The sequence below is a fragment of the Artemia franciscana genome, chromosome 3, assembly GCF_032884065.1.
Source record: "Artemia franciscana chromosome 3, ASM3288406v1, whole genome shotgun sequence".
Lineage (NCBI taxonomy): Eukaryota > Metazoa > Arthropoda > Branchiopoda > Anostraca > Artemiidae > Artemia > Artemia franciscana.
In genome coordinates, this window is record NC_088865.1 from 26368303 (window position 1) to 26392035 (window position 23733).

The window sequence follows — 23733 nt, forward strand, 5'->3', positions numbered from 1 at the left end:
AAAGGTTCTTTTATTTCGCTTGTGTTATTATGAAACATAGAATAAGAGACGAATATAAGACTCATCATACAACAAAGAAAATACTCGCACTAATTTAGTCAAAGGTACCCTGCTGCAGTGTCACTCCAATTTTTTTGCGTTTTACTAAATTTAGCATCTAACCAAGTAAAGCTAATAGGGGAGACCGGCCCACATTCGCCACTTTTTTCGTTCTTTATTTATTGTAACCACAGTTTTCGCAATTCGTCACTTTTCTGTGAGCAAGGAGACAAAAGAAAATAGCGTTTCTTCTCAATCATTTACCGATTTTTGTTCAAACCAGAGATTAATTGCTTCTTTCTCTTTCTCCCTCTATGGGATATAAAGCCACAATTCAACCTAGATTAAACTGTTTATATATCACATTAGGAGAAAATCATCACAATATCAAGGGAAAGGGTAGTTAGATGATGGCTTATAAAAATAATTCTGCTGAATGTCTGAAAATTTTACACACACAAACATATATATATATATATATATATATATATATATATATATATATATATATATATATATATATATATATATATATATATATATATATATATCTATATATATATATATATATATATATATATATATATATATATATATATATATATATATATATATATATATATATATATATATATATATATATATATATAGCCTACTTATGCGCTAAAATGTGACATTGCAAAAAGATTGATTATAATCAACGCTTCTGGAATGTCCAGTAATTATTGCGTCATAAGTTAGAAGCAAAGCTCGAGCATTGCCTGTAGTAAAAAGCCTTCAATGTATTATTTTTTTTTCAAGAGCCACTTGATATGGAAGGGGTGGCTATGGAAACTTCGGAGAGGGCTCATTGGATTTGAAACTGAAAGTTTTAGTGCTCGTTTAAGGGTCAAAAGGGATTTGATGCCTACCAAATCTCCTCTTGCCCCTTTGTTGATAACCGAATCCCACTTACCTCCAAACAGATTCGACTGAATTTAAAATTAGTTAAAAGGTCCAAAAGTATACCTCCAGGCATGGCATGACCCCCACAGGCCCTGAACGAATTCCATTCCTCTTCCCTGTTTATCATTCACAGAATAATAACTTTTAAAAGATTTCTGTTCTCCTGGGAGGCGACCACTAGTTTTCAGATTTATTTTACTTACTGCTTTGTTGACCAAACATAAAATAACACGTTCCTTCAATGTATGATTGCGGACAATCTCCGGATTTTGATTTGCAGGACAATCTCTAAATGCTAAACTACCACTGTAAATTACTACTAAATTACTACTGTAAATCAAAATTTCAAGTAGCTCGATTTCATTGAAGTCGTTTGGGAAAGATTTCTAATTCCCACATCCAAGATTTACTTTGCGAATGCTTCTCTTTCAAGATCAACACGCATATTTGTTTAAGGTTAAGCGTTTGAAATATACCCAGAGATGACTCTTTTTTATTTTCAAATCAAATTTTTCATTGTAATTGCTTCGGAGTTTAACAGATAAGTGCTGACAGATATCATCTCCAGCAGCAAGAATTCTCCCTTCAAATGGCAAATTTGGATTTGCAATGGACCGCAGCAACTGATCAATATCTTATAAACCAAACTTGGGTAGCATTAGTGCTTCGCCCAGTAGGAAAACTTTCATTTGAGCTAATTCAAAAGCTCTGTTTGAACCAGGTCCAACATGGAAATTGATTATTAGAAAATCTGAACTTTCAAGCCAAAAGTCTCGTCTTTCGTTTGTCCAAAAGACAATAAAAGCTGATGTGAATCCAGTAAACGCCACACATTTCTAGTTTGCGATTTTCGCTTCATATAATGTGATACATGGTTTTATGAGCGAAATAGACATTATTAATTCCTATTATAGTTCAAACTCAATACGATCATAAATTACTATTAAAGAATAAAATAAACCTAAAACGAACAGAAATTAAAACTAAATATTACGGGAAATATAAAGATAACAGGCGCAAATATAAATGAATAAATAAATTTTAAATAGCTTCAATATTTTTTTTTACCACATATGCACTTCTCATAAAAGGGGTGGTCGTATGAACTTTGGAGGGGGTTCATTCAACGGGACATCAGAAGTTCTAGTGCCACTTTCAAGAGTCAACAGTTATTAAAGGGCCAAAAGCACCCCCCCCTAGTTTCCTCAAATACACCCGTTCAAAATTTTGAGATAGGCAATATGTTCAAAATAGTCCGAACGTCAAAAAATCATGCCTCTTGGATTGACAAAGTCACCCACAAACACCAATGCAAGGACTGTAAGTTATGCAAGCTGTCCATTGTTGATATATAAGGTGTTTATGGAAGATGTGGTTATAAAGACTTCGGAGAAGGCTTATTCGATGTTTTAGCTCCATTTTCAAAAGTCAAGTTTGATCGAACAAAACCAACCCCTCCCCCTGGGCTTTTTCCCCCAAATAATTCCGATCCAAATTTTGAGATAGCCATTATGTTCAAAATGGTCCAAATGTCAATAATTATGGTTCTGACTTTGAGACCCCTCAACTGTAACTTAGGGGTGGGAAGTCCTCGATAGCCCCCGAGGCAGGGGCTGTATCTTAGGTAAGCTATCCTTTGTTAACACATAAGGTTTTGGTGGAAGGGGTAGTCGTATAAACTTTTGATGGGGCTCATTGGATTGGAAATTCAAATTTGTAGTTCTTTTTTTAAGAGTCAAAAGCGATGGCAACCAGCCCTCCCACCCCCTTTTTACCAGAGGAATGTGGTCCAAATTTTGACATAGCCATTTTCTTTAAAGTAGTCCAAAAGTCAAATAACTACAACTCAGGGGTTGACAAGCCCCCAGCACTTCCTATGCGTCTGAGGCTGATCCCCTCAGTCCCCCATTCAAGAGCTGTGAGTTATGCAAGTTGCTTATTATTTATTTGATACTCTGTTTGCTTTTATACTTTATTACTTTGATATTGTTACTTTGATACTAGTTTTGATAGTCTAATGCTGAAAAACAAAATTGATTTTGAAATAGAGAATTTTGGAAAACCTGAAACTTTGGGAACCAAGAACAAACGGAAAATAATTATAAAAAAACTTACCGAAAAAGAAGTTTGTCAAAGATAATTAAAAGACAAATTAAATGCAAGATCCACAGAAATAAACCAATGATTATTCAAACTCAAAATGACCATAGTCGCTGTTCAAGAATCAATGAAACCGAAAATGAACAGAAATTAAATAAAAATCATAGCAAACATACAACAGGTCCTAATATAAACGAATGAACAAATCTTAAAATAAGTAAAACTAAATTTGATTCCGAAAATCAATCTTAAAACGAACAGAAACCTTTTACTATTAAAGAATAAATGAAAACCAAAACGAACAGAAATTAAGTAAAGAATCATAGCAAACAAAGATACAACAGGTACTAGAATAAATGAATAAATAAATCTTAAAACGAGTAAAACATAAATTGAACATGCAAATCAAATTTAAAACGAACAAAAATAACTCCAAACAAGAGTTTGGTTACTGCCCCCTTCTCTAACTGTAAAAGTCTAAGCCCTACTGCGTCATTGGTACTTCACTGAAAACTATATTTGTCTTGAACAGCATTGGAAAGAATAATAGAATTAAACTGAATATTTGATGTATAATGATATTAATTACAGAAATTTTATCAGCTCAAGCTTCTGATTCACCGTCATTTTCATTTTATTTTCAACGTTGTAATGAGTATTAAATGAATTATTTACAATATAATTCGTTTTCAGTAAAGCAACAATGACGCAGTAGGCTTTCAAGGTTAGGGAGGTGGCATAACCAAACTCTTGTTTGTAGTGAAAACTATATGTATCGTGAACAGTTTATGAAAAACTAACAGAATTAAACTGAATATTTGATATATAATGATATTAATTGCTGACAGGTAATCAGTTCAAGTTTTTATTTCACTGTGATTTTCATTTTAATTTGAAAATTGTAATAAGTATAAAATAAAGATATTTGCAATATAATTCGTTTTCAGTAAAGTGCCAATGACGCAGAATACTTCGCATATTTCTTTGCTATAATTCTTTATTCAATTTCTGTTCGTTTTGGGTTTCATTTATTCTTTAATGGTAAAAGATTTTCGTTTTAAGCTTGATTTGCATATTCAAATTAAGTTATATTTGTTTTGAGATTTACTTATTTATTTATATTAGTGCCTGTTGTATGTTTGTGTTCTACGACTGTTTACTTCATTTATGTTCGTTTTGTGTTTAATTTATTCTTTGTTAGTAAATTCTGGTCCTTTTGTTTGACTTATAATAGGTTTTTATTTCCGCTGATGTTACCTTTAATATGACCTTTGCTTTTCTTTGGAAACGTTCTTTTTCGGAAAGTTTTTTTTTTTTAAATTAATTATTATTAACGAGGCATCGTCAGAAAAAATTTTTGTCCAACCACCGGACGTATCAAACGTGATAAGTCCAAGAGAATAACCTGAACAACGTAAGTTCAGAATAAGTGAAAATGAACGGTCTGGACCATCAAATGAAACTGGACCAATACAGGCAGCTAAGGCAAAGGGCATTGACAAACTTTCTGAAATAATTAAAATCCAAAATAAAGAGGAAGAAATAAAAATGTGACTAGAAGACTTGCAACATGGTGGTCTAAAACATATTAGAAAGTGAAAGTGAAGAACAAAGACACTCGTGGTTAGAAGACAAGCGAGAGCGAGAATGACCACGAGTCAAAAATGAGAATGAAGAAGAAAAAAAATATTAGGTAAAAGAAAATCGTCTTCACAATCTTTGACACCAATAAGGTTTGGCAAAAACTCAGTGCAAACCTACATATTTACCATAAACTACGTAAGTGTTAATTACAAGCCATTGGGACCCTTCCACACTGCATGGGTTCACTGTGGAGGCCTCCATTTACACGAAGAAAGAGTAGCAGGTACTTTATTTGGAGATTGCTGCTTGCACGGTCAAATTGCATTACTACCTCCAAACTTTCCAAATGAATTGGTTTGCTTTTTTATGACGTCACTTGCTCTCTAAAGAGTTCCAAAAACAAATCCGAAACTTGAACTCATGTTGCGCTCTAGCTTCATCCAACGTAAGCGATGATTAAACTATCAATAGTCGTAAGGTTTTTAGCTTTAAAGTAGCTGGACAAATTTATCACACAATCAATTCAATGACACTTCCACCACAAACCACTGAATACAATTTTGAACCACCTTCCTACGGCCAAATGTACTTTTTAGACCCCGATGAAACTGTTGGAGAACGCCTTGTACGCTCTTTAAATTTATTTTCATAAGCGTGGACAACCCCATATGCATTTACTAATAATCACGAGTTCCCGTGATCGAATCCATAATCTTGTCAAAACCGATGATTTTACTTCGGCTTAAGTTCTAAATACCGACGATTATTTACTAAGATGATCATTCTTAAATTGGATGATACATAATATGTGTGGGGAATTAAATCCAAATGCGAGTCGTATCAAACAGTTCGTGGTAACGAACTGTAGTAAGGAGCGACCCGGCTCAATAGTAACCAAAACTCTAAAAAATTGAATTTTGATATCAATAGCTACATCAAAAGAATCGCATTTTAATGCTGATTTCAAATATATAAGTTTTATCAAGTGTAGTCCTACCCATAAAAAGTTACGAGCCTGAGAAAATTTGCTTTATTTAGGAAAATAGGGGAAAACACCCCCTAAAAGTCGTAGGATCTTAACGAAAGCGACACCATCAGATTCAGCATATCAGAGAACCCTACTGTAGAAGTTTCAAGCTCCTATTTACAAAAATGTGGAATTTTGTATTTTTTGCCAGAAGACAAATCACGGGTCCGTGTTTATTTGTTTTTTGTTTTTTTTTCCCAGGGGTCATCGTATCGACCAAGTGGTCCTAGAATGTCGCAAGAGGGCTCATTCTAATGGAAATGAAAAGTTCTAGTGCCCTTTTTAAATGACCAAAAAAATTGGAGGGCATCTAGGCCCCCTCCCACGCACATTTTTTTCTCAAAGTCAACGGATGAAAATTTTGAGATAGCCATTTTGTTCAGCATAGTCGAAAACCGTAATAACTATGTCTTTGGGAATGTCTTACTCCCCCACAATTCCCTGGGGGAGGGGCTGCAAGTTACAAACTTTGACCAGTGTTTACATATAGTAATGGTTATTGGGAAGTGTACAGACGTTTTCAGGGGGATTTTATTTTGTTTGGGGGTGGGGCTGAGGAGAGGGGGCTATGTTGGAGAATCTTTCCTTGGAGAAATCTGTCATGGGGGATGAAAAATTCAATGAAAAGGGTGCAGGATTCTCAAGCATTTCTATAAGAAAACAATGAAAAATAAACATGAAAACTTTTTTTCAAATGAAAGGAAGAAGTAGCATTGAAACTTAAAACGAACAGAGATTATTACGCATATGAGGGGTTCTAAAAATACTTTAGCATAAAGAGCGAGGTATTTAGGAGGAGATAAATACCTTGCTCTTTATGCTAAAGTATTTTTAGTAATTTCAACTATTTATTCTACGGCCTTTCTGATTCAGGGGTCATTCTTAAAGAATTGGGAGAAAAGTTAAGATTTAGTGTAAAGAACGAGGTATTAACGAGGGTACAAACCCCCTCATATACATAATAAAAATATAAGGTTATGAAAGTTTGTTACGTAAGTTGATTCTTAAGTTACGTATATTTTTTACTAATAAAAACGTTCGTTAAAAATTAAAAGTTCTAGTAGCCTTTTTAAGTAACCGAAAAATTGGAGGGCAACTAGGCCTCCTTCTCCACCCCTTATTTCTCAAAATCGTCTGATCAAAACTAAGAGAAAGCCATTTAGCCAAAAAAGAATTAATATACAAATTTCATTTTAATAATTTATGTGCGGAGAGCCAAAACCAAACATGCATTAATTCAAAAACGTTCAGAAATTAAATAAAAAAAACTGATTTTTTTAGCTGAAAGTAAGGAGCGACATTAAAACTTAAAACGAACAGAAATTACTCCGTATATGAAATGGGTTGTCCCCTCCGCAATCCCTCGCTCTTTACGCTAAAGTTTGACTCTTTGTCACAATTCTACTTTTTAAAACAATTAAAAGCTTTAGCGTAAAGATTGCGGAGGGGACAACCCATTTCATATACGGAGTAATTTCTGTTCGTTTTAAGTTTTAATGTCGCTCGTTACTTTCAGCTAAAAAATTAGTTTTTTTTTTTTTATTTAATAGAGCAACAAGGAACGGGCTAGTAATTCGTTAAGTTGTATAATATTTGTAGTAAGTCCACAGGGCAAGAGTTGGTAATGACCTGAACTCACTTAGTGCTTGTAGGGGGGCTATAGCATCCTTAGGTATATGAGTGATTTTTTCCAGGAGCTGGCAGCTCCTTGGAGTGGTATACTATTCGTAATTAGACTATAGGATTTGGAATGTTTTCTAGCATATGCAAGTTCTTTTTAAGAATAATCTGTCATGGGAAGAAAATTAGTAGGAGACGTCGTGTTCGGCTTTTTTTCTCTTTTCCATACAAACATGGAAGTTATATATACAATATACATTAAGGATATTGTTTTGAGCGTGTTTTTAATGAGCGTGTTTTTTTTTCTTTTTCTCCAGGGGTAATCGTATCGAACCAATAGTCCTTGCATATTGGGACAGGGCTCATTCAAACGGAAATTAATAGTTCTGGTGATCTTTTTAAGAGAAAAAACGATCGAAGGGCAAATAGCCCCCTCCCACCCCGTTTTTTCCTCAATGTAGTCTAATCAAAATTTTGAAACAGCAATTTTGTTCAGCCTAGTTGAACAGCTCAGTAACTATGCCTTTGGGCATAACAAAACACCCCACAGCTCCCTGGGAAAGGTCAGTATGTCCCGACATTTTCCCCATGTTTACGTATAGTATTTGTTATTGGGAAGTATACAGAATTTTTCAAGGAATAAAATGGCCCCACACAGCCCTTGCGGAAAGGGCTTTACGCTACAAATTTACCCATTATTTACGTATAACCTTTGTTACTGGGGAGTATAAAGTTTTTTTGAAGCGGGGAGGAAATTTCTGATCGGGGGATTTTCTACGATGAAAATTTCCCGTTGGGAGAGAAGTTTCCGAGGGTGAGCTTTCCAGGGACAATTTTACGCTGGGGGATTTTCCCAGGATTTCCATACGAAATTCTTTTTATTTGTTCGACCTTGTCTTTGCCGACTATACTTAACGCGTTGAGATGTTCCGGGGGAAATTTTCAGCGGGGTTGGCATTCTCTGAAGGGCCTTATTATAGGGAGAGGGAATTCTCTGGGGAAAAACATTTTTTCTATGCGGCAATTTTCCACAGGAGCAAATTTCAACTGAAAGTGGGGAGATTTCCGGAGAAAATTTTTCCGTAGAGGGAGGATATCTGACATGGTTTGAAAAATTATCGGAAATTACATTTTTTTTTTCCAAATGAGAGTATGCTAAGGAGAGCTAAAGAGCAACACTAAAATTTAAGACAAATAGGAGTTATTCAGTCTATGAGGGTGGTTGCCCCCTCTCAATACCTCAATCATTCCGCTAAAGTTTGGCTGTTTGTCCCATTTTTATTCAGGACGTCTCTCAAGACGATTTTCAAGACGTTTTAAGTCATTTCGAGACGTTTTTAGACATTTTTTTCAAGACGCTTTTGATTGCATTTCGGGGTGTCTTTTAAGACATTTTTCTTCAAAATGTTTTTTCAAGACATTTCAAGATGTTTTAAGACATTTTTCACCAAGACATTTTTCAAGACGTTTAAAGACGTTTCAAGACATTCCAAAAAGTTTTTTGAACGACATTTTTGCTTCAAGATATAAGACTTTTCAAGAAATCTCAAGACAGTTTTTAATAAATTTTTCTTGAAGATTTTTTTCAAGACATTTCGACACATTTAAAGACGTTTTTAAGATATTTTTCTTCAAGACGTTTTTTCAAGACGTTTCAAGACATTTCAAGTAATTTTTAGACATTTTTCTTCCAGAAATTTTTTAAGACACTTCAAGCAGTTTTAAGACATTTTTCTTCAAGACGTTTCAAGACATTTTAAGACGTTTTTAAGACATTATTTAAGATTTCTTTGGTTCTTACGTAAAAGCGGAATGTTTATCTATGTTGAGGACAACGCAATCTCGCGTGACATGCTAGACTTAAGGGGCAGAAGGGAGAATACGGGCTTGTAACTGAGTAGGACGCAAACGTGGGATGTTACGTAATTACGATGCAGACGAGACGTGGGATGTTTCATAATACTTTAAGAAATTTCATTTTATTTCAATGGGTTTTATTCTTTCTAGGTGCTGTGTCAAAATATCACTTTCTTTCAATGCATTTTTCGTTTTTTTTCGAAAGGAACCTTCACAAACCAAATATTTTGCCCACATTGGGATTCGAAAGAGATTCCCCCTCAATAAAATATAGCACTAGGCAGCTGGACAATGAAAACCTTTTGAATATTTTTATTCGGGGAATACTTTCTACGTAATAACCTATTCCACGAACGGAAAATTCCCTGTCCTTCTAGAATGCTTAAATAGGTCGTATGTTTCCAACCTTTACCGTATGAGAATGCGCTAGCATCCCAAAGCAATTGATTTCTGATTTATTAAGCGCACCTACCTGTTACAGTGTTATTTTAAATCTTTATATTAGCAAAATCACATTTTGAAACGAGCCGTAAGTATTAGGCTTTATTCTTCTATTTCTTATATTAGTAATAATAGGAAAAATGTCCACTTCACAATATTTTTTAGGTAAATTTAAGCGATATTAAGGGATATTTATGAGAGATCTTAGTGAAAATTTGTCATTTCTATTGCTCTATTAGACGCACCTGCAAGAAAAAAGAGACATATTTTCGCATTCATTTCCGAGAGGTTTTGAAGAAAGTACCACGATTCTTTGAGCCAAGACTATGCATATTCACGCCACCGTGACAATACGTGGCTGGCCCACCCTAGCAAGCTATTCAGGGGGTTTGTTCTTAGAGGAAAAGTTTAGGCATGTTAAGAGATATTTATGAGAGGACTTAATGAAAATGCCTTGTTTCTTTGACTGGGTGTCAGATCTAGCCCCCTCTAAGCCGAAAAATTCTTTTAACACGTTCCAGCTTAACTTTAAGCTGTAGAACACGTTAGTTCAAGGAATTCCCGTCACCTATGGCAAACTATGGATGGCATATGAAACCATCTGGCACCCTGCATCATTCCAAAGGCATTTTCTTAGTATTTTCTTGTTAAGATTCATGCTTTAAATCTATTGGTACACCGTGTCAATTTCCAACCTGTGCCACACTATGACTGCCCTTTTAGCACACTATGGCATTGAATAGGTTATTACGTGGAAAGTATTCACGTAGAAAGAATTAAAATATAAGGAAAGATTTCATAGTCCAGCTGTCTAGCACCCCAACCTATTGAGGAAAAATTTCTTTCGAATCCCAATGTGTATCTTTGGATTATATAGGTTCCCTAAGAAAAAAAGAAAAACGTATTGAAAGAAAATGAAATGTAAAAAACACCTTGAAAGAAAAAAACGAATTGAAAGAAAATAATTCTTCTAAAGTATTCTGTAGTATCCCAGGTGTTCATCGTCATTACGTAGCATCGCACGTGTGTTCTGTCATTATGTAAGACCCTAAATATGTGCCCTACTCAGTTACAAGCGGGAATTCCCCCGTGGGCTCCTGAAGTCTAACATGTCACGCGAGATTGCGTAATCCTAATACAGGTAAACATTCCCCTTTTACGTTAGAATCAAAGAAATCTTGAAGAAGAGTGTCTTGAGAAAAAATGTCTTTAAAAAAAATCTCGAAATGTCTTGAAACGTGTTGAAAAAACGTCTTGAAGAAAAATGTCTTAAAACACGGCTTGGAATGTCTTGAAAAATCATGCACCCTTAAAAACGTCTTGCAACGTCTTGAAAAAATGTCTTAAAAAGTCTGGAGATGTTTTGAAACGTTTTGAAAAACGTATTGAAGAAAAAAGTATTAAAACACGTCTTGAGATGTCTTGAGAAAAGCCTTAAAAATGTCTTGGAAACGCCTTGAAATGTCTTGAAACATCTTGAAACATGTCTCGAAGAAAAATTACTTGAAAACTTCATAAAATATCTTGAAAAATAATATCTAAAAAAAACGTCTTGAAATATCTTGAGACGTCTTGAAGAAAAATGTCTTGAAAAGCGTCAAGATTTTTTCAACCTTTAGCTCTTACAAAAAAACCCTATTACGTAACAACCAGCTGCATATAAAAAAAAATAATAATACCTGCGTTTTGAAGAAGTTTCTAAAATAGTCCGGACTGGGATTCGAAGATGGTACTATCCGTTTAAACCTGAAGAGGCCTCACTACTTATGTATATCAAAAATGTCTGAAGCCAAAAACTTTTTATTGTCAATTAAAACGTCGCTAATTTATGAGCTCTGTAGTGAGTAGTGGTGCTTCAGCTTTACAAAGAAAAATAACAAGGATGAAACTACTAAATAATATAGAAAATGTGACCCTAATTTGTTGTTACAAGACCAGCATGTTGTAAATCCAGATAATCTTCCTTCTCTTGTTGGTGTTCAAGACGGGTATTCTTATGCAGACGAAAACGCAGGAAGGAAAAAGTATTTATTTAAAAATAAATCATCTTTTGAGAATATTACTAATGATATCCAGGGCCCATGTACGCATAATTAGAATAACCGGTTTCAAACCGTGCAACAGGTTTGTCTTGTCACTTTTGACATTTTAGGCTGCTCATTTCTACTCGTTTATTTACATCTCTTAGGCTGTTCTCTTTATCATGTCTAATTGGATGGTCCAGTTTGCTTATTCTGAGCTCATGTTTTTGTCCTTTTTTGTCCTCATTTTGAGCTTACGTTAATTTACATTTGTCCTCTAGATATTATGAAACTGCTGAAAATGGCTGAATTGTTGTGGGGGGCTGCCGCCCCCTAACCCCAGCTCTTGGCTTCGGAAAGGCCCTCTTTTAATTAACAAAACAAAAAACCTGTACAAAAGAGTCTTTAAAAGCGGGGGATTTGGGGGGCGGCAGCCCCCCCAACTGCCTCTCCTAATTCCTGTACGTTTTAAGGTTCGACTTTGGGACGCAGCCTCTTTAACTCTTTAAGAAAACGAAGTTTTTTTCATATTATTTTTGTACGTTTTTCTACAATCCATGGTGGATGTAATTTAATAATTCCTGTACTCCTCGTACAGGAATTAGGACTGCCTCTCCTAATTCCTGTACGTTTTAAGGTTCGACTTTGGGACGCAGCCTCTTTAACTCTTTAAGAAAACGAAGTTTTTTTCATATTATTTCTGTACGTTTTTCTACAATCCATGGTGGATGTAATTTAATAATTCCTGTACTCCTCGTACAGGAATTAGGACTGCCTCTCCTAATTCCTGTACGTTTTAAGGTTCGACTTTGGGACGCAGCCTCTTTAACTCTTTAAGAAAACGAAGTTTTTTTCATATTTTGTGAAAAAAACCCGCCCGATAAGGGACTTGAACCCTTGACCTTAGGATTAAAAGTCCCACGCTCTACCGACTGAGCTAACCGGGCATGTTTGAAGTCGAAATACCTGCATGTGTATAAATATAACTTTTAAGAATTTCAAAAATTAACATGGGCTCTTATGGGGAAATGGGTTTTTCTAAGCTAGAAAATCGGGGGGTTAAGATTTTCCGACGAAACTTTCCAGGAAAATTACTCGGAGAATTCCGCGTCGAATGAGTCTTCGTACACCCAGATCCGATGTCGGCTGTGACCTGTAGGCGTGGCAGAAAAAAGGAGAACATGAACATTAAGTGGCTATGCGTGGTTTCTGGAAAACAGGGAAGGAGTTGTCGGATCGAGCTGAAACTTCGCGGATAAGCTCCTGGGCCCTAGGGGACCTTAACTTGTGAATTTCAGCCCGATCGGACAACGTTAAAGGGGGGGTGGGGTTGGTGGATCGAAACTTTTGGCCAGATTTTCCCCATGAAGGAAAAGTCGGAGGGGGATGAAATTTGGCAGGTTTCTTAGTTGGAGCTCGGGCTACGAAATGCATCCCTCCCCATCCCTCTGCGATCACTGGAACCGAAGATCGCTTAACATTGTCGTGGTTCGCCTCTTTAAAGAGGCACGAGTGTGCCTCCTTGAACAATGAAAAATAAACATGAAAACGTTTTTTCAAATGAAAGGAAGGAGTAGCATTGAAACTTAAAACGAACAGAGATTATTACGTATATGAGGGGTTCTAAAAATACTTTAGCATAAAGAGCGAGGTATTTAGGAGGAGATAAATACCTCGCTCTTTATGCTAAAGTATTTTTAGTAATTTCAACTATTTATTCTACGGCCTTTCTGATTCAGGGGTCATTCTTAAAGAATTGGGACAGAGCTTAAGATTTAGTGTAAAGAGCGAGGTATTAACGAGGATACAAACCCCCTTGTATACATAATAAAAATATAAGATTATGAAAGTTTGTTACGTAAGTTGCTAATTTATAAGTTACGTATATTTTTTACTAATAAAAACATTCGTTAAAAATTAAAAGTTCTAGTTGCCTTTTTAAGCAACCGAAAAATTGGAGGGCAACTAGGCCTCCTTCTCCACCCCTTATTTCTCAAAATCGTCTGATTTAAACTAAGAGAAAGCTATTTAGCCAAAAAAAGAATTAATATACAAATTTCATTTTAATAATTTATGTGCGGAGAGCCAAAACCAAACATGCATTAATTCAAAAACGTTCAGAAATTAAATAAAAAAATTTAATTTTTTTAGCTGAAAGTAAGGAGCGACATTAAAACTTAAAACGAACAGAAATTACTCCGTATATAAAATGGGTTGTCCCCTCCGCAATCCCGCGCTCTTTACGCTAAAGTTTGACTCTTTGCCACAATTCTACTTTTTAAAACAATTAAAAGCTTTCTTAGGCTCGTAACTTTTGATGGGTAAGACTAAACTTGATGAAACTTATATACTTAAAATCAGCATTAAAATGCGATTCTTTTGATGTAGCTATTGGTATCAAAATTCCATTTTTTAGAGTTTTGGTTACTATTGAGCCGGGTCGCTCCTTACTACAGTTCGTTACCACGAACTGGTTTATAGGCACAATGAGTTGATAGATAGCACTTTGCCTAACAATTAATACTATATTTTCCTTTGTTTAAAATAACTTTTCATTAGCTTTTTGAACTGTTGACGCATTCAAAATCACAATCCATTCTACCAGATTTTAATGAAAACTTAAAACGAACAGAAATTACTCCGTATATGAAATGGGTTGTCCCCTCTGCAATCCCTCGCTCTTTACGCTAAAGTTTGACTCTTTGTCACAATTCTACTTTTTAAAACAATTAAAAGCTTTAGCGTAAAGAGCGAGGGATTGCAGAGGGGACAACCCATTTCATATACGGAGTAATTTCTGTTCGTTTCAGGTTTTAATGTCGCATTTATTTAATTATCAATAAAGACGAAAATTACAGAACTGTTTTGGTTTTCCAATGTAATAAATTAAGTTACACCTCTAGCGGATGACGAAAAACCGAAGTATCGGCGTCGTTACGATCCCAAATTCACAAAATGAACAAAGAAGTTTCACATGACCACTCTGCTTATCGAAGATTCTCCAGTTGTTTATTCCAAACTGAACAAGTTTCACGAACAATCGTCATATAATCACCGAGTTACTGGTGATAATCGTCATATCGCCATATATAATTCTTATGTCAAACAGTTCGTGGTAACGAACTGTAGTTTAGGAGCGACCCGGCTCAATAGTAACCAAAACTCTAAAAAACACAGTTTTGATAACAATAGCCACTTCAAAAGAATTGCATTTTAATGCTGATTTTAAATATATAAGTTTCATCAAGTTTAAACTTACCCATCAAAAGTTAGGAGCCTGAGAAAATTTGCCTTATTTTAGACAATAGGGGAAAACACCCCCTAAAAGTCGTAGAATCTTAAGCGTATCAGAGAACCCTACTGTAGAAGTTTTAAGCTCCTATCTACAAAAATTTGGAATTTTGAATTTTTGCCACAAGGCAGATCACGGGTGCGTGCTTTTTTTCCAGGGGTGATCGTGTCGAACCAGTGGTCCTAGAATGTTGCGAGAGGGCTTATTTCAACGGAAATGAAAAGTTCTAGTGCCCTTTTTAAGTGACCAAAAACTGGAGGGCACCTTGGCCCCCTCCCACGCCAATTATTTTCCCAAAGTCACCGGATAAAAATTCTGAGATAGCCATCTTATTCAACATAGTCCAAAAACCTTATAACTATATCTTTGGGGACGACTTACTCCCCCATGGTCCCCGTGGCAGGGGCTACAAGTTACAAACTTTGACCAGTGCTTATATATAGCAATGGTTATTGGAAAGTGTAGAACGTTTTCAGAGGGATTTTTTGGTTGGGGGGGGGGGAGTTGTTGAGAAGAGGGAGATATGTTGGGGAAACTTTTCCATGTAGGAATTTGTCATAGGAGAAGAAAATTTCCATGAAGGGAGTGCAGTATTTTCTAGCATTAAAAAAAAAAAAAATATGAAGAAGTTTTTTCAACTGAAAGTAAGGAGCAGCATTAAAACCTAAAACGAACAGTAATTATTATGCATATGAGGGTTTCACCTCCTCCTAATACCTCGCTCTTTACGCTAAATTATTTGTAGTAATTTCAACTATTTATTCTATGGCTTTTGTGATTCAGCGGTCATTCTTAAGGAATTGGGACAAAATTTATGCTTTAATGTAAAGAGCGAGGTACTGAGAGGGGGTAAACCCCCTCATATACGTAATAAAAACATAACGAAAGTAAAACAGTTCAAAATAGGGATGATATCTTTTTATTGACAGTGAATAGATATAAAACTATTTAACTGGATATTTCGAACACATATACAGTGTTATGCTGCTAATAATACATATACTGCATATGTAATATACTGCTGATAATACATATGCTGCAGTATATACATATACTGCTGATGATGAACACTGTATATGTGTTCGAAATATCCAGTTAAATAATTTTATATCTATTCACTGTCAATAAAAAGGTTTCATCCCTATTTTGAACTGTTTTACTTTCGTCATGGAAAGGCAGTGTGGTCTTCGAAGTTATCTAAATAAAAACATACAAATACAGAAGTTCGTTGCGTAAGCTAATTCGTAAGTTACGTATCTTTTACTAATAAAAACGTTCGTAAAAAGATAAAAGTTCTAGTTGCCTTTTTAAGTAACCAGAAAATTGAGGGGGCAACTAGGCCTCCTCTCCCGCTCCTTCTTTTCTCAAAATCATTCGATCAAAACTATAAGAAAGCCATTTAGCAAAAAAATAAATTTATCAATTTTGTTTTAAATATTCATCTGCGGAGAGCCAAAATCAAAACATGCATTAATTAAAAAACGTTCAAAAATTAAATAAAAAACAAGTTTTTTTAACTGAAAGTAAGGAGCGACATTAAAACTTAAAACGAACAGAAATTACTTCGTATATGAAAGGGTCTGCTCCATCCGCAACGCCCCGCTCTTTACGCTTAAAGTTTTTTACCGTTTTAAAAAGAAGAGCTGAGAGAAAGTGTCAAACCGCTCCGCTCTTTACGCTAAAGTTTGACTCTTTCTCTTAACTGTGCTTTTTAAAACAGTAAAAAACTTTAGCGTAAAGAGCGGGGCGTTGATGAGGAAGCAGCCCCTTTCATATACGAAATAATTTCTGTTCGTTTTAAGTTTTGATGTCGCTCCTTACTTTCCGTTAAAAAAACTTGTTTTTATTTATTTAATTTCTGAACGTTTTTGAATCAATGCATGTTTTGATTTTGGCTCTCCGTAGATGAATAATTGAAACAAAATTTGCATATTTATATTTTTTGGCTAAATGACTTTCTCATAGTTTTGATCGAATGATTTTGAGAAAAAAGGAGTGCGGGAGGAGGCCTAGTTGCCCTCCGATTTTTTGGTTACTTAAAAAGGCAACTAGAACTTTTAATTTTTAACGAATGTATTTATTAGTAAAAGATATACGTAACTTACGAATTAGCTTACGTAACGAACTTCTGTATTCTCATGTTTTTATTACGTATATGAGGGGGTTTACCCCCTCGTCAGTACCTCGCTCTTCACACTAAAGCTTAAATTTTGTCCCAATTTCTTAAGAATGACCCCTGAATCACATTGCCGTAGAATAAATAGTTGAAATTACTAAAAATACTTTAGCGTAAAGAGCGAGGTATTAGGAGGAGGTGGGCCCATCATATGCGTAATAATTTCTGTTCGTTTGAAATTTTAATGCTGCCCCTTACTTTCAGTTGAAAAAACTTTTTCATATTTATTTTTTCATTGTTTTTTTTTAAATAAACTAGAAAATCCTGCGCTCCCTTCATGGAAATTTTCTTCCCCCAAGATAAATTCCTCCAAGTTCCCCCAACATATCCCCATCTTCTCAACCCCTTCCCCAAACCAAAAAATCCCCCTGAAAACGTCTGTACACTTCCAAATAACCATTACTATATGTAAGCACTGGTCAAAGTTTGTAACTTGTAGCCCCTCCCACGGGGACTGTGGGTGAGTCAGTCGTCCCCAAAGACATAGTTATAAGGTTTTTGACTAAGCTGAATAAAATGGCTATATCACAATTTTGATCCGGTGACTTTGGGAAAATAATTAGCGTGGGAGGGGGCCTAGGTGCCCTCCAATTTTTTGGTTACTTAAAAAGGGCACTAGAACTTTTCATTTCCATTAGTATAAGCCCTCTCGTAAGATTCTAAGACCACTGGGTCGATACGATCACCCCTGGAAAAAAAAACAAACAAACAAACAAATAAACACGCATCCGTGATCTGCCTTCTGGCAAAAAATACAAAATTCCACACTTTTGTAGATAGGAGCTTGAAACTTCTACAATAGGGTTCTATGATATGCTGAATCTGATGGTGTTATTTTCGTTAAGATTCTCTGACTCTTAGGGGTTGTTCCCCCTATTTTCTAAAATAAGGCAAATTTTCTCAGGCTCGTAACTTTTGATGGGTAAGACTAAACTTGATTAAACTTATATATTTTAAATCAGCATTAAAATGCGATTCTTTTGATGTAGCTATTGATATCAAAATTCCGTTTTTTTTAGTTTTGGTTACTATTGAGCCAGGTCGCTCCTTACAGTTCGTTACCACGAACTGTTTAATGTAAGAACCCATGTGTGCACTCTACACAGTTACAAGCGAGGATCCTCCATGGGGGCCTGAAGAAACAAGTCACATGTGAATGCGTCATCATTAAAATAAGTAAACATTCCTCTATTATGTAAGAACTAAAAAAACCATGAAGAAAATCGCCTTGAAGGAAAAATGTCTTAGAAAAAGTCGTGGAATGTCTTGAAACATCTTGAAAAAGTGTCTTGAAGAAAAATGTCTTAGAAAAGGTCTTGGGATGTATTGAAACCTCTCGATGATAAATTTCTTAAACAACGTCTTGTGATGTATTGAAACATCTTGACGGTGAAATAGGAAGCTAGGGCCCCGGTGAAACTGGATGCTATGCCCGTCGGAATAGACCCCATTGGATTTGACTGATAGGGGCCCCTCAGGGTCCCCGTCGAAATGGTTGCTAGGGCCTCCGGTGGCTAGGTTAGGGGCCCAATGAAATTGGATGCTAGGGCTCCATTAAAAATTTTATGGTAGAGTTAGGGTGGTTAGGTTAGGGCCCCGATGGAATTGGATGCTCGGGCTACGTTGCAATTGACTGCTAGGGCCCCTAGCGCCCCCCGGTTGAAATGATAGCTAGGGCCCCCGTCCCAGGCCTTCGTAGGTTTTTTCAAGAATCAAAAGAAACTATTCTGTAGCACTCTATTATTTAACAACCAAACTCTATGACACAATATGCAAAGGAACCCTGAGGTAAAGAAGCCCAGAAGGTTTTTAATTATAAAAATCTTAGAAATCCTGAAGTAAAGAAGTCCTCAAGGTTTTTTTTTTTACATGACGCCCAAGAAGATCCTGATTTAGCCTAAGTTTATTTTTTTTTGAAAAAACTATTCGGTAAAACTCAAGAAAATCCTTATTTATCGGGCCCCCTGAAGGTTTTTTAAGAACATTCTATTATGTAACAATTTTAGAAATCCTGAAAAAACAGGCCCTGAAGGTTTTTAAAGGAACAATCTTAGAAATTGTAGGGTAAAAAAACCCTGAAGGTTTTTCCCTGGCCCTCGCGGGTTTTAAAAAATTCCCTATGACGTAACATGCACCTGCGGTTCAGGACTCGAAGGGAATACTGGCCAGTTAAAAGCAGAGGGGCCTCACCACTCAACCCCTTCATATACGGAAAAAATGTTGCTCCTTACTTTCAGTTTTTTTATATATTTATTTTCTGATCCTTTTTTTTTTCAAATAAGGCTGATAAACCTGGCTCAACCTCCATGAAAAATTCACAGAAAACTCCTCCGTGGAAAGTTCAACCCATGTAAAATACCACCCATTAAAATTCCTTCCGGACAATTCCATTCTCGCTGAGTCCCCCCCCCCCTCCCACTCTGTAAAATTTTTTGTGGACGATTCAGCTTGAAAAAGCTCCCTTAGCAAACGTTGAATTGAAAACAAAATTAATTTCTAATCGTTTTCCCATCAATCGAGAAACCCCCCATTCCCTGAAAATTTGTTCCCGTTACTTTAAACTCGCTGAAAATTTGACCCCGGAAAATTCCCCCGGGATATCTCTACGTGCAGAAGTGAGTTGGCAAAGAGAGCAAGTAGGACAAATAAAAATAATTTCATATGGGAATTCTGTCAAATCTCACTAGTGTAAAATTTCCCCTAGAAAGTTCACCCCTGGAAATTTTCCTCCACACGGAAAATTCTCCCTTTGGAAACCCACCCCAAGCATAAAATCCGCCCTCTGAAAAATGTCTGTATGCTTCCCACTAACAAATACTATACGCAAGCAATGGGCATATTTCATAATTTCATAACTTACGGCCCTTTCCCAACAAAATGTGAGGGGTCAAGTTACCCCTAAAGGCATAGTTATTAGGTTTTTAAACTATGCTGGACATAATGGCTACCTAAAAATTTTGATCGGACAACTTTGGGGAAAAGGGGAGTAGGAGGGGGCTAACTGCCCTCCAATGTTTTTGGTCAATGAAAAAGGGCACTAGAACTTTTAATTTGCATTCCTGGAAAAAACACAGATAAAACAAATAAACACACATCCATTATCTTTCTTCTGCCAAAAAAGCAAAATTCAACCTTTTGTATAAAGGAGCTTGAAATTTTTACAGTAGGGCTCTCTCATACGCTGAATCTTATGGTGTTATTTCCGTAAATATTCTTTGACCTTAAGGAGGTGCTTCCTACACCCTCCTTTTTCGAAAATTAGACAATTTTTTTCAGGCTCGTTGCTTTTAATGGATAACACTAAACTTAATAAATCTTCTATATTTGGAAACAGCATAATAATCAAATTGTTCTAATGTATCTATTGATATCTAAATCCCGTCTTTCAGAGTTTCGGTTACTATTGAGCCGAGTGGCTCCTTACTTACAGTCCGTTACCATTAACTATTGGAGACAGCTACCTATGAGCGTTAAACACCTGACCCCTGGTTATATCTATTATTGTGATGATATGAAATTCCCTTTTTGTAAGGCATTTAGTGATAGCCCAGTTTTCCCTGGTAAAACACCTCTCTTAATATTTGTGCCCTCATTGAATCTAGTGCAGACTGAATCTAACATAAATTCTTCGAAATACACACCTGAAAAGTTAATGTAAGCTTATAAAAATACCATGCGCACTTTCACAGGTAATAATTATAATCGTGAAGTCAAAGAAACATTTTCTTTTAATTGAGTAGGTTCCTACCTAACGAATTCTTTCAGATAAGCAACTAAACAAGACAAATCAGAAACTGAAGTCTAGGAACCTGTTTTTTTTTTTTTTTTTTTTAATGTAGTCAGCAACGAAATCACGTGATGTTGTTAACGCTCTCTACAATTTGTGTATTAATATATTCTATTTATGTAATGGAAAGTCGTAAAGGGTATGAATTAGGAGTCAAGCTAAAAACAGTATTTGAATAAAATAAGTCGTCACAAAACATAATCCTCAAATACATGAAGAAACGGCGGTTACTTTTTATGCTAGAGAGGAATTCGTCCCTTTAGTTTAAACACTTATTATTTACCAATATGAGAAAATAACCACATTGAAATATTAAATAGAAAACAAATATTGTGTGCAAAGCCCATGCTGTAGTCGTAGACCTGTTATATTCGAAACGACATAAATACATACCAAAACAAGCCAGCAGGCAGGGGCGGATCCGGGATTTTCTTTAGAGGGGGGGGGGGGCATTATAGGCTGCTTCGATAAACTTGTGAACAAAGAAATACCAGCAATTTAAAGAGAACTTCTACAATTCTGTGTCGCAGGTAGGTAGTGGAAGTTGTTGTAAATTTAATTTAAAATCTGGGGAGGATTAAAGTCCCGATAAATCTGTTGAAATTAAAATGGTATAAAAATACGGATACAAAAAATTATAAGCTATCCCGCCATAAAAAAAAGCTGTTCACCATCTATAAGAAATTATGATATTTAATATTTTCTCCATAATTTTTTGACTTTGCACTTCTCATCACTATGGCGAGTGAGTTGAGCTTTTTATTGTAAAAAAATAAGCCTCAAATCCTTTAACTCCTTACAATTGCACATATAGTGCTCTAAGTCCTCATTTCTCCGTACATCGGCCAAAAATACGGGCCTGTCTGTGACCTAAACCTCCCCAAATACTTCCTTCCTTTTTTCACAGAAAGGCATAAAATTACCCCTTATTGAAATGACCCACCTTATATCCTCCCCCTGAAGTCCCACTTTAAAAAAGTATTCCTGTCCCCATACCTCCTTGACCTCCACTTACACACCTAGAGACTCTGCCGCGGTCCGACTTGCCTGCCATAACTGGATATCCTGCTGTTCCAGTACAATTTTCACCTCCTTTGCCACGGATCCCATTTCTCCTCCTATGCCTACTCCCTGATTCCAAATTCTTGACATCCCACAACTATTGAAAATTTTCTTATTTGATTTGGCCATGACATCTTTTCTATTATCCTTTATCATTTCTCTGTATGTTACCTTAACTAATTTATCCTCAGGCAATGATGTTATCCTTTCCCAAAAATTAACTATTTTCACTAGTCTCTTATTCCTAAGAGTGTCAAGGCCTAAATCTTCTCTTATTACTAGACCATTAAACCTATCATTTAAACCTAACAGTCTCTAAAAATACCTAAGCTGAATCCTTTCTAACCCCTTTCCTCTTTCACGCCCCCACAATTCTAATCCATAATTTACAATTGAAATCAACTTTCCCTCAAAATTCTCTTCTGCACCTTAATATCATTTAGGTCTAATTCTGTAATACTGCTTCTGAGGAACATACCCATTAGCCTATTCCCTTTAATTACCATATCGTCTATATGCCGCTTCCCTTTTCCATTAGCCATTAACTTAATTCCTAAATAATTAAATTCTCCAGTTATTTTTATTTCCTCCCCTCTATAGCTAAATCTTAGGCCTCCTGTTTTCCCGCTAGTCCTATACATCATAACTAACAAAATATAACAGTTCAAAATAGGGATGAAACCTCTAAATTGACAGTGAAACAAAAATAAATTTTTTAACTGGACATTTCGGACATGATGTCCATCATCAGAGTTTTACTGCTGATGATGGACACTGTATAAATGTCCAAAATATCCAGTTAAAATCTTTATATTTTTTTCACTGTCAATTAAAAGGTTTCATCCCTATTTTGAACTGTTATATTTTCTTCATGGGAAGGCAGTGTGGTCTTCGAAGTTATCTATATCATAACTAACGACTTATCTATATTCAAATCTAACCTCTTTACCTTAGAGCACTCTGAAGCTAAGTCTTGGAGTTTATGATGATTTTCCTTGCTATCCGCAAATAGCGCTTTGTCATCTGCGAGTAGTAATAAAACCATATGAGCTGTAAGCAATTTGACACTTGACGCCTTTTTTTGCCTTAGATATTCCTCTATAGCATTAATATTTAGAGAGAATAGCCTAGGAGACAAAGTGTATCCTTGTTTCACTCCTATCCTCCTTCGATACACGTCTACCAACCCTCACAACTGCCCTCACTGCCAAATACATTTAACTATAATCATTACAAATGCTAATAATTTAAATAATTTATTTCTAATAAACTTTTTAGCAATAATTCCCTATCAACAACATTTAACTATAATCATTACAAATGCTAATAATTTAAATAATTTATTTCTAATAAACTTTTTAGCAATAATTCCCTATCAACTTTATCAAACGCCCCTCTAAGGTCTAGAAACGCAACAAAAAGCTCATCTCCCTTTTTACTAGTATATTTTCTCATTAAACTATGTAAAATAAATACCTCTTCTATCGTACTATAGTTTCTTATAATCCTGCTTGAACCTCCACCAGTTTTTTTCCTCTTTCCACAATTCATCTAGCCTTCTACACAAAATTTTAGAGAATAGCTTACTTAATGTGTTCCCTAATGTTATAAGCCTATAATTCCCATGTTCTTCTGGATTTCCTTTTTTAAAAGGGGTACCACTATTGACGTAACCCATTGTTCTGGCCATTGGGGAACCTCTATCAACTTTGAAAAATTAATCACTGTCATTGGTATTGACCAACCCCGTGCCAACTTCCAAATTATTTCTGGCATTCCATC

General features: G+C 35.6%; 2 protein-coding genes and 1 non-coding gene across 6 annotated transcripts in view; 1 reads left to right on the forward strand and 2 right to left on the reverse strand.

The window, feature by feature from the left end:
- LOC136025089 (ras-related and estrogen-regulated growth inhibitor-like) overlaps positions 1-23733 on the forward strand; it is a 108404-nt gene that overhangs the window by 45142 nt on the left and 39529 nt on the right. The window lies entirely within an intron of this gene.
- The window catches only part of LOC136025088 (mitochondrial amidoxime reducing component 2-like), a 47738-nt gene that overhangs the window by 1599 nt on the left and 22406 nt on the right, over positions 1-23733 (reverse strand). The window contains exon 1 of one of the 4 annotated variants that reach the window (XM_065700808.1): positions 20851-20912. The exons of 2 other annotated variants lie outside the window; for them this stretch is intronic. The gene's annotated coding sequence lies outside the window, so the exon portion shown is untranslated. Of the gene's footprint in view, positions 1-20743; positions 20913-23733 lie in introns of those variants that run through there. One more of the 4 variants, XM_065700807.1, reaches the window with a different exon arrangement.
- On the reverse strand, positions 12509-12581 carry Trnak-uuu (transfer RNA lysine (anticodon UUU)). Its single transcript has one exon. It is a non-coding gene; the product is annotated as a tRNA-Lys (tRNA).